Source organism: Schistocerca serialis, chromosome 2 (assembly GCF_023864345.2).
Source record: "Schistocerca serialis cubense isolate TAMUIC-IGC-003099 chromosome 2, iqSchSeri2.2, whole genome shotgun sequence".
Lineage (NCBI taxonomy): Eukaryota > Metazoa > Arthropoda > Insecta > Orthoptera > Acrididae > Schistocerca > Schistocerca serialis.
Window position 1 is genome coordinate 146,989,212 of NC_064639.1, and position 9,329 is coordinate 146,998,540.

At 43.5% G+C, this 9,329-nt stretch overlaps 1 non-coding gene across 1 annotated transcript; it reads left to right on the forward strand.

Annotated features, from left to right (window-relative positions):
- Positions 1-224: 224 nt before the first annotated feature.
- Trnas-cga (transfer RNA serine (anticodon CGA)) lies at positions 225-299 on the forward strand. The gene has a single exon. It is a non-coding gene; the product is annotated as a tRNA-Ser (tRNA).
- The last annotated feature ends 9,030 nt before the right edge of the window (positions 300-9,329 follow it).

Here is a 9,329-nt window from a genome sequence, read left to right on the forward strand (position 1 = left end):
ATTAAAACTGTGTGCCCGACCGAGACTCGAACTCGGGACCTTTGCCTTTCGCGGGCAAGTGCTCTACCAACTGAGCTACCGAAGCACGACTCACGCCCGGTACTCACAGCTTTGCTTCTGCCAGTACCTCGTCTCCTACCTTCCAAACTTTACAGAAGCTCTTCTGCGAACCTTGCAGAACTAGCACTCCTGAAAGAAAGCTGTGGGTACCGGGCGTGAGTCGTGCCTCGGTAGCTCAGTTGGTAGAGCACTTGCCCGCGAAAGGCAAAGGTCCCGAGTTCGAGTCTCGGTCGGGCACACAGTTTTAATCTGCCAGGAAGTTTCATATCAGCGCACACTCCGCTGCAGAGTGAAAATCTCATTCTGGAATGTGGTGTACGTTCATGTGAGTGAGGTGTTCAAATGAGTTCCCACTATCCTCAATGCACAACTCAAAGTACTTTTTCATCAAAATTTCAATTTTATGTCACTGATGCACATTATACTTCTGGCTCTCATTCTCGAGCAAGATTAGTACTTAGTGTTTAGCACGCAAACACTTTTATAGTTAGCTTTGCCATTTCTGTTTCGTTTGTTTAAATATAGAGTTTGTAGATATTTTCCCAGTTTCCAATAAAAAGAAACGCTGGCCAGCTAGGATGGTTCAATATGAAAGTTAGACTACCCAGTTACTAGCTAAAGTGATCGCTAGTCTCGTACATGGGAAGAAATAAACGATCAACCTTCTCAGAATATTCTCCGTGTTCGTTGGAGCCTCTCAGAAATTAATATCGCGGTCATAAGGAGGAAACACGTAACATACTTTTCATGTACTCTTGTGGCAGTATGACCACAGTTAACTTCATGCATGAAGGCATCGGTATTTTCCTTGTAACCGACACATAAAATACGTCCATTATTATCGTTGAGTTATTGTGCTGACTGGATCTATCAAATTACTAGTACATTTCTTTATTGTAGCATCAGATAATTTCAAGCTTAAAATAAGTCTCCATTTTTTTACCATCACAGCTATTCAGAATTGTCCCAAACTCAGGAAATGATCCTAGGAAAGCCAATGAGGAAATCAGGTATTGTCGTTCTAGTCAGGTCCCAGTGGAGGTGGTTTACTGTTAAATTCCTACGACCTGTCAAAGTGTCAAGTGGGTGTCAGAGTTGTGTAGATGTGATGTTGTAAGATGGCAAGAATTATGCCCCTTACATGAAGTCATTAAAGATCACCTAACTCACGTTGACCGAACAGTGGGGATGAACAAAAATGACTGACAAGGCACAATGCATCTTGTAGAGGGTATAGTATGGACGTATTGAAATAATTAATGTCAGGTGATGGTTTTAAACTAATTCACACGACATGAAAACTTTGTGGACACACGTCGATTTACTGGAGACTAGTTTACCCCAGGGAAGTACTCAGAATTGACCGTGGCCGCCGGGGCAGCGGTTAAGGGAAGAGACAATAGGCAGCTTAGGGCGGCTCAAGCTCTGAGAAAGCGGTAACGGGGCGCGGCCTCCAGCCGCCTTAAGATGAGTGACAGCATGGGTGGTTGACCCCGACCCCATGCTGGTGTACTGGGAAGCAGATGGAGAACTTGTACACCTGTTGATAAATGTCCGTCGTCCCGTTTTCAGTGAAATATGCGAGAAAACCGCGCAAAGCTATGGTGGAGCGGTCAACAGAGATCAAAATATGCGTGTTCGTGACTATAGCAACTTCACGCTGAGTTCACGGTCCACAGAATCTGAAGAAAATCAGGTGAAGAGCGACAGAATGAAATACGCTGGCCTCCGATGGGAACGTAGGACCGAGGAATTTGAAGTACTCTCCTGGGAGTCAGAATTCCGGAAAAATTGGTGTTTGTGCAGATGCTAACCTTGATGGGTGGCCTGGGGGGAGCTAAATAGCAGAAGTTGAGAGGAAAGGAAATTTTGTGGGAATTTGTTCACTTCCCAGAGAAGGCATTGGTCGGCACTGGGAAGCGAGGCATAATTAACGCGACTTGCACTGCAATTGGCGTAAGTGATTTTGCTGGAGGGGAAACTGAGGTGAAGAGCGGACTGTGAGAAGTCTCCGTAGAGGTCTTCCATTCCCAGCTTGCCTAGAGTGCGGATGTAGCGTTCTTGACTCAGCCTGCCTGAGACAGAGTGAGCATCTCTGCAGTTTAGGACTTAGCAAATGGAACGATTGAGCTTGGAGATAGGAAGTTTTGGTGCAGCTATGTACTGAGCAAGATAGCTAGGAGTGAACAGACGAGCGCAGCCCTGCAGCACCACGAGGTTGGCCGACATCAGCACGACGACGACGCTCTTCCACGCTGAATTCGGTGATATTGCGCCCGCTCCGGCCTCTGATTAATTTGTTGGGTCACGTCGGCAAAGTTTCCACGAGGGTTTCATGGGCCTTGTATTTTAGAATTCTTCTCGCACTTCGCATGACGCCTGGGTCAGTCGATAGGAATTACTTTTGATTTATCGCACTTTACTCCATGCAAACGCAATTTATTACCACTGTCTGTTAGGACAGTCATGTAACGTGATGATTGAAGGTCGTGAGTTAAAATAAATCTGTGCTAATCGTTTGCATCTGTTTTCAATCAAGTAGTTGAAATCCTAAGTCATTTTCTTAATTGATTGTATGTTCAACATTTGCATCTGGTGTTCAATAGCTGAATATAACATCAATGTGCACCCCTTTTTAATTAAAAGTGATCAATTAATGTCAACACTGCCACCGCAGTTCAATCGGGAGTCACAGGGCCTTACTACTTTCTTTGCGTTATCCGACATTGCGACAATTTTGCACTCTCTGTTGATCTGTTAGTCAGTTACCTGGGGTGAACACACACCAAAACCAGATAACTGCTGGGTGTGGTGTTACAATGTTTGTACCATATAGTGTCGGGTTTGTGTTTTTATGGGTGAAGGGAAGGTAGTGGTTGAAACCCGATACTGGCACATAGCCTACTCGTCTCTAATTTCACTAAGGGTCCCGTGAAGCTCAACATCCCCATTTGAGGGACGAATCATCTTCAACACTATCACATTCCCACACTTCACGATACAGTGGGAAAAGGTTTGGAATTTAATCCAGGACATCGGTGCAAGACTGGTGATCAGGAACTTTACAGTATCACCTCTCCTCCAAATGGTGGCCAGGTACTGGCTGCGAAAATTTGCAATCATCGTGATTTGAACCCGTGTACCTCCGAGCCGAGGGGCATTGCACAAGCAGAAGCATGGGACTCATTCCCCGATGTCTTAAGATCCTCTCTCTTGCCGTCTGTGTTTTCCGTGTGTTCCTTCTTCGGCGAACCTCCTCATTCCCTGTCTGATCAGTCAACCTGATGTTCAGTATTCTTCTGTAGCATCACATCTCACTTCTATGTAACGCTTTTCTCCAAACATATAATTTGAGAAATTTCGTGCTCAAGTTAAGGCCTATGTTTCATATCAGTAGGATTCTCTTGGCCTGGAATGGCCTCTTTCTCGGTGCTAGTCTGCATCTTACATCGTCCTTGCTTTGTCCATCATAGGTTATACTGTTTCTAAGTTCTCAGAATTCCTTATCTTTGTCTGCTTCATGACCACACATTTCAATGTTAAGTTTCTCGCTATTCTCATTTCACCTACTTATCGTTCCTTTTGTCAGCTACCGGTTAACTGTCAATTCGTTTCTATACTCATTAGACAGTTCATTCCATTCAACAGGTCCAGTAATTCTTCTTCGCCTTCACTGACGACAACAATGCCATCGGCGAATCTTATTATTGGCATCCTTTCACCCTGAATTTTAATCCCACTCTTAAGCCTTTCTTTTATTTCCATACTGCTTCTTCCATGCATATATCGAACAGTAGGGGCGAAACACCGCGTCCCTGTCTTACAACCTTCTCGGTCCGAAAACTTTGTTCTTGGTCTTTCAGTCTTACTGTTCCCTCTTGTTTCTTATACATATTGTATGTTACCCATCTCTCCCTATAGCTTACTACTATTTTTCTCAGAATTCCTAACATCTTGCACCATTCTACACTGTTGAACGCTTTTTCTAGGCTGACAAATCCTACGGACGTTGGAATTCTTCGGACGATACATTTCCAAAATTCGGATGGTATGTCTCCAGTCTCATACATTGTACACACCTACCTAAATAATCTTTTTGTTGCTGTTTGCCCCAATGATTGTAGTTTTATTTCATCTCACGTCTTCGAAAGCTCTTTAAAATTCTGACTATTATTTGGGTCCCCTATTTCTTCCATACCTATTTCAATTTCTTCTTCTATTACGTCCTCCAACAAGTTCTTCTTATAGAGGCTTTCAGTATACTCTTTGCCCTCTCCTTTGCGATTAACAGTGGAATTCACTCTGCACTCTCAATGTTGCCGCCTTTGCTTTTAATTGTAATGAAGACTGTTTTGACTGTTCTGTACATGAAGTCAGATCTCCCGATGACCATCACTTTTCGACTTCTTTACATTTTTCGTGCTGCCTATTTGCCTTGGCTGCCCTACGCTTAATATCTCTTTTATTCCTTAGTGATTTATATTCAAATGGCTCTGGGCACTATGGGCCTTAACATCTGAGGTCGTCAGTCCCCTAGAACTTAGAACTACTTAAACCTAACCAACCTAAGGACATCACACACATCCATGCCCGAGGCAGGATTCGAACCTGCGACCGTAGCGGTCGCGCGGTTCCAGACTGAAGCGCCTAGAACCGCTCGGCCACACCGGCCGGCGCCACTCTTCAATCAGAACCTCTTCTACTCCTGTAGTGACGAGGGAGGCGGAAATCTGGTCCGGAGTCTGCGCTCCAGTACCGCCCACAAGGGTTCGATAACGTTTAAGTCCGGGGACAGTGCTGGCCAGGGAAGACGCTGCAGTTCAGTTGTATGCTCCTCACACCACAATTGTACTGTCCTGACTGTGAGAATGGGCGCATTATCGTCCTGAAATAGGTCATCATTGTTGGGGAACAACGTCTGAATCATTGGTGTGCACCTGATCACTTAAAATTTTCACATAATCGTTGATTGTAACGCGGCCTTTGAGATTAATGTTGGGACCTGCAGAATACCATGATATGGCTGCCCACAATATCACACCTCCATTTCCATGCTTAACCGTTGGAATCAAGCAATCAGGATTGTAGGCTTCTTTTGGCGTTCGCCGGACGTAAACCCGGCCCGATGTTGGAAATATCGAAAACGCTGACTCGTCGGACCAGATGACGTGTTCCCACTGATCAGCCGTCCAGGATTTATGCTTCTGTTTTACGCTTCTTTGCCCTGGCTGTCGTCACTAATGGTTTCAGTATAGCAGCTCGTCCATGAATATTCGCTTTATGGTGTTCTCGGCGGACAGTGTCGATAGATACGGGGTCTCGAAGGTGGTTACTTATTTCTGCAGTCACTTTAGCCGCCGTAGTTTTGTGTTGTTTTTACGCAGTTCGTGTGAGCGTACGACGATCTCTGTCATTTAGTTTTGATTTGCGCCCACAATTACGTTTACAAGATGATGTCTTTCCATGTTTTGTGTAGGTGGTCATGACTGTTGAAACAGCTGCTCTTAAAAAATTCAGTAAGTTTGCTGTCTTGGTTACAGATGCTCCAGATAATCGGGCCCCCGCAATCTACCCTCTGTGGAACTCTGTTAGGTCTTTCATTGCACGTCGACCTCGGCCCCTGACTGCAAATACGAAGTGTGCGCTACTCGTAAACAACTAGTACTGATGCCTAGTCCGTACTGAACACTCACAGTCCAGCGCGACATGTGCCTTACCTGCGTTGTTGACTGCCAAACACAACCATCCCATTACTGCCAGTGTTCACATTATTTTGCCGATCCCCTTTAATTAAGCGTACATATAGCCCATCCATCACGGAAATCGAGAATCTCGACAAATTTTGCCTTTCATCGACATTGATACTGACGCGATATCGATCCCGGGGATTCCAAGACTTTCGAGAATGTTTTAATTTTAGTTTTGAAGTCAGTTAACAAATGATAAAGTAAATGCGTTTTGTGTGATTAAAATTCACAATTTTATGGTTTTTACCTTTAATTTTACTATGGAACTTTGCTTTTTTCGAAATGTCATGACTGTAGGTCAACGGGAAGTACCCTCTAGCCTATTATGAGTGAGTTTGCGAGTATCAAAATATGTGACATCAATAGCCGTATCTTTTGATTGCATTGACGTAGAAGCTTAACCTTGTTACACAACACAGGGATCATAGGTCTTAGTATGTGACATAAATTTCAACTTGATACGTCTAGCCCTTCCTGACAAAAAGAGGTCTTAACAGACGGACCGTCAGACAGCCTAATAACAAATAACAAAAAGGTTTTGTTCTTGTAATAGAGTTACAGATTAATGATTTTCGGACTTTTCCCTTTGCTTGTACTGTGAAACCTTGCTTCTTGCCTAATTTTATAATCCAGATAAACGGGAAGTACCCTTTAGGTTCCGACGAGAGTCTGCAACCATAATAATATGTTAAATAAACGAGCCTATCCTTAGATTGCATCAACTTAGAAGCTTCAATTGTTTACAGTGCCAAGGGACCTTGGACCTTTGTATGTGACCTACATTTGAACTCGATACATCTACCCGTTACTGAGAAAAATGGTTTTTAACACACAGGCAAACGGACAACAAAGTGATCCTGTGAGGACACCATCGTTGCCGACTGATATACGAAACCCAAAAATGAACGGAATTAAACATAGAACTCTGTAGACAAGTTGTTGAAAAGGGTGGGAGTTGACAAGAGTGAGCTGCAGACAAGAATATTGGAGATATAGCTATAGTGACAGGTGGCCCAGTAGTTGTTTGCTGGAGTTTGAAACATTATTGCCGGCCACGGTGGTCTAGCGGTTCTAGGCGCGCAGTCCGGAACCGCGCGACTGCTGCGGTCGCAGGTTCGAATCCTGCCTCGGGCATGGATGTGTGTGATGTTCTTAGGTTAGTTAGGTTTAAGTAGTTCTAAGTTCTAGGGGACTGATGACCACAGATGTTAAGTCCCACAGTGCTCAGAGCCATTTGCACCATTTTTTGAAACATTATTTCTCCCATAGTTTGAGGAAGAGCGTTCTAAAATAGAGTTCCTAAGACAGAAAATGATTTAAAGGACGTGGCAGTGTGATGCAGTGGTACACAGTGTCTAAGTTTATCGGCACATAGCCATGATCGTAAGCAGGAGTGATATGGCGGAAACAGCGTACATCACAAATGATCGTATATAAGCATTCATCGCCAGATCCAGCCGGTTCTCTTACGACAGTTCCTGTTACTGGTAAATCAGATATATGTACAGTATTTAACAATCATTTTCTGAGAATTGTTGGTGAATCAAATAAAAATTTAGTTTCTAAAGGAAATCATATAACTTTCTTCGCAAATGCCTTTCCGAGATTGATGTCTGAAATACTCCTCTGTGATACAGAGAAGAGGGAGATTGAGTCAATAATTAAATCACTGAAGACTAAGGACTCTCATGGCTATGATGGAGTGTCTAGCAGAATATTTAAGTATTGTGCTGCACATGTTAGCCCTGCATTTAGCCATATTTCTAACTTTTCCTTTAGCAATGGTCAGTTTCCTGAGCGATTAAAGTACTCAGTAGTAAAGCCGCTTTATAAAAAGGCAGAAAGGGATAATGTAGATAACTTTAGACCTATTTCTATACCATCAGTATTTGCAAAAGTTTTTGAAAAGGCTGTGTATATGAGGATAACTGATAATTTTATATCACACGAGTTGCTATCAAATGTACAGTTCAGCTTTAGAAGTCGTTCAACAACGGAAAACGCTACATTCTCTTTTCTCTGTGAGGTACTGGATGCGCTACACAAAAGGTTTCGAAAGCTTGGCATATTTTTTATTTAACTAAGGCATGTGATTGTGTTGATCACCAAATATTGCTCCAGAAGTTGGACCATTACAGAATACGGGGAGTAGCTCACAATTGATTCACCTCTTACTTTAGCTGCAGGCAGCAAAAGGTCATTATTCACAATGTTGATAACGGCTGTGACGAGGGGTCTGAGTGGGGTACTGTCAAGTTGGGGGGGGGGGGGGGGGAAGGTGAGGGGAGATGCCTCAGGGATCAGGGTTGGGGCCACTGCTGTTCCTTAGTTATATAAACGATATGCCCTCTAGTATTACGGATAACTCTAAAATATTTGTTTACTGATGACACTAGTTTGGCAATTGTGCAATACATGATATAAGTTCATGGCTTGTAGAAGATAAACTAACGCTAAATCACAGTAAGGGTCATTTTTTTACTGATCGTACAACACAATTCAACAAAACCTGACGTTTTAATTTCATAGAAAGGGCATATGATTAGTGAAACTGAACAGTTCGGATTTCTAGGTGTTCATATAGATAGTAAGCTGTCGTGGAAAGCCCACGTTCAGGATCTTGTTCAAAGACTTAGTCATTTTTACTATTCGGACGGTATTAGAAATGAGTGATCGTTCAACACGAAAATTAGTCTACTTCGCTTATTTTCATTCGCTTATGTCGTATGGTATTATAGTTTTGGGTAACTCTTCCCAGTATAAAAGGATATTTTTGGCTCAGAAACGTGCGGTTTGGGCAACAAGTGGTGTAAGTTCACGAACCTCTTGTCGACCCCTGTTCACGATTCTGGGTATTTTGACATTGGTCTCTCAATATCCAGGGTGTTACAAAAAGGTACGGCCAAACTTTCAGGAAACATTCCTCACACACAAAGAAAGAAAATGTGTTATGTGGACATGTGACCGGAAACGCTTACTTTCCGTGTTAGAGCTCATTTTATTACTTCTCTTCAAATCACATTAATCATGGAATGGAAACACACAGCAACAGAACGTACCGGCGTGACTTCAAACACTTTGTTACAGGAAATGTTCAAAATGTCCTCCGTTAGCGAGGATACATGCATCCACCCTCCGTCGCATGGGATCCCTGATGCGCTGACGCAGCCCTGGAGAATGGCGTATTGTATCACAGCCGTCCACAATACGAGCACGAAGAGTCTCTACATTTGGTACCGGGGTTGCGTAGACAAGAGCTTTCAAATGCCCCAATAAATGGAAGTCAAGAGGGTTGAGGTCAGGAGAGCGTGGAGGCCATGGAATTGGTCCGCCTCTACCATTCCATCGGTCACCGAATCTGTTGTTGAGAAGCGTACGAACACTTCGAGTGAAATGTGTAGGAGCTCCATCGTGCATGAACCACATGTTGTGTCGTACTTGTAAAGGCACATGTTCTAGCAGCACGGGTAGAGTATCCCGTATGAAACCGTGATAACGTGCTCCATTGAGCGTAGGTGGAAG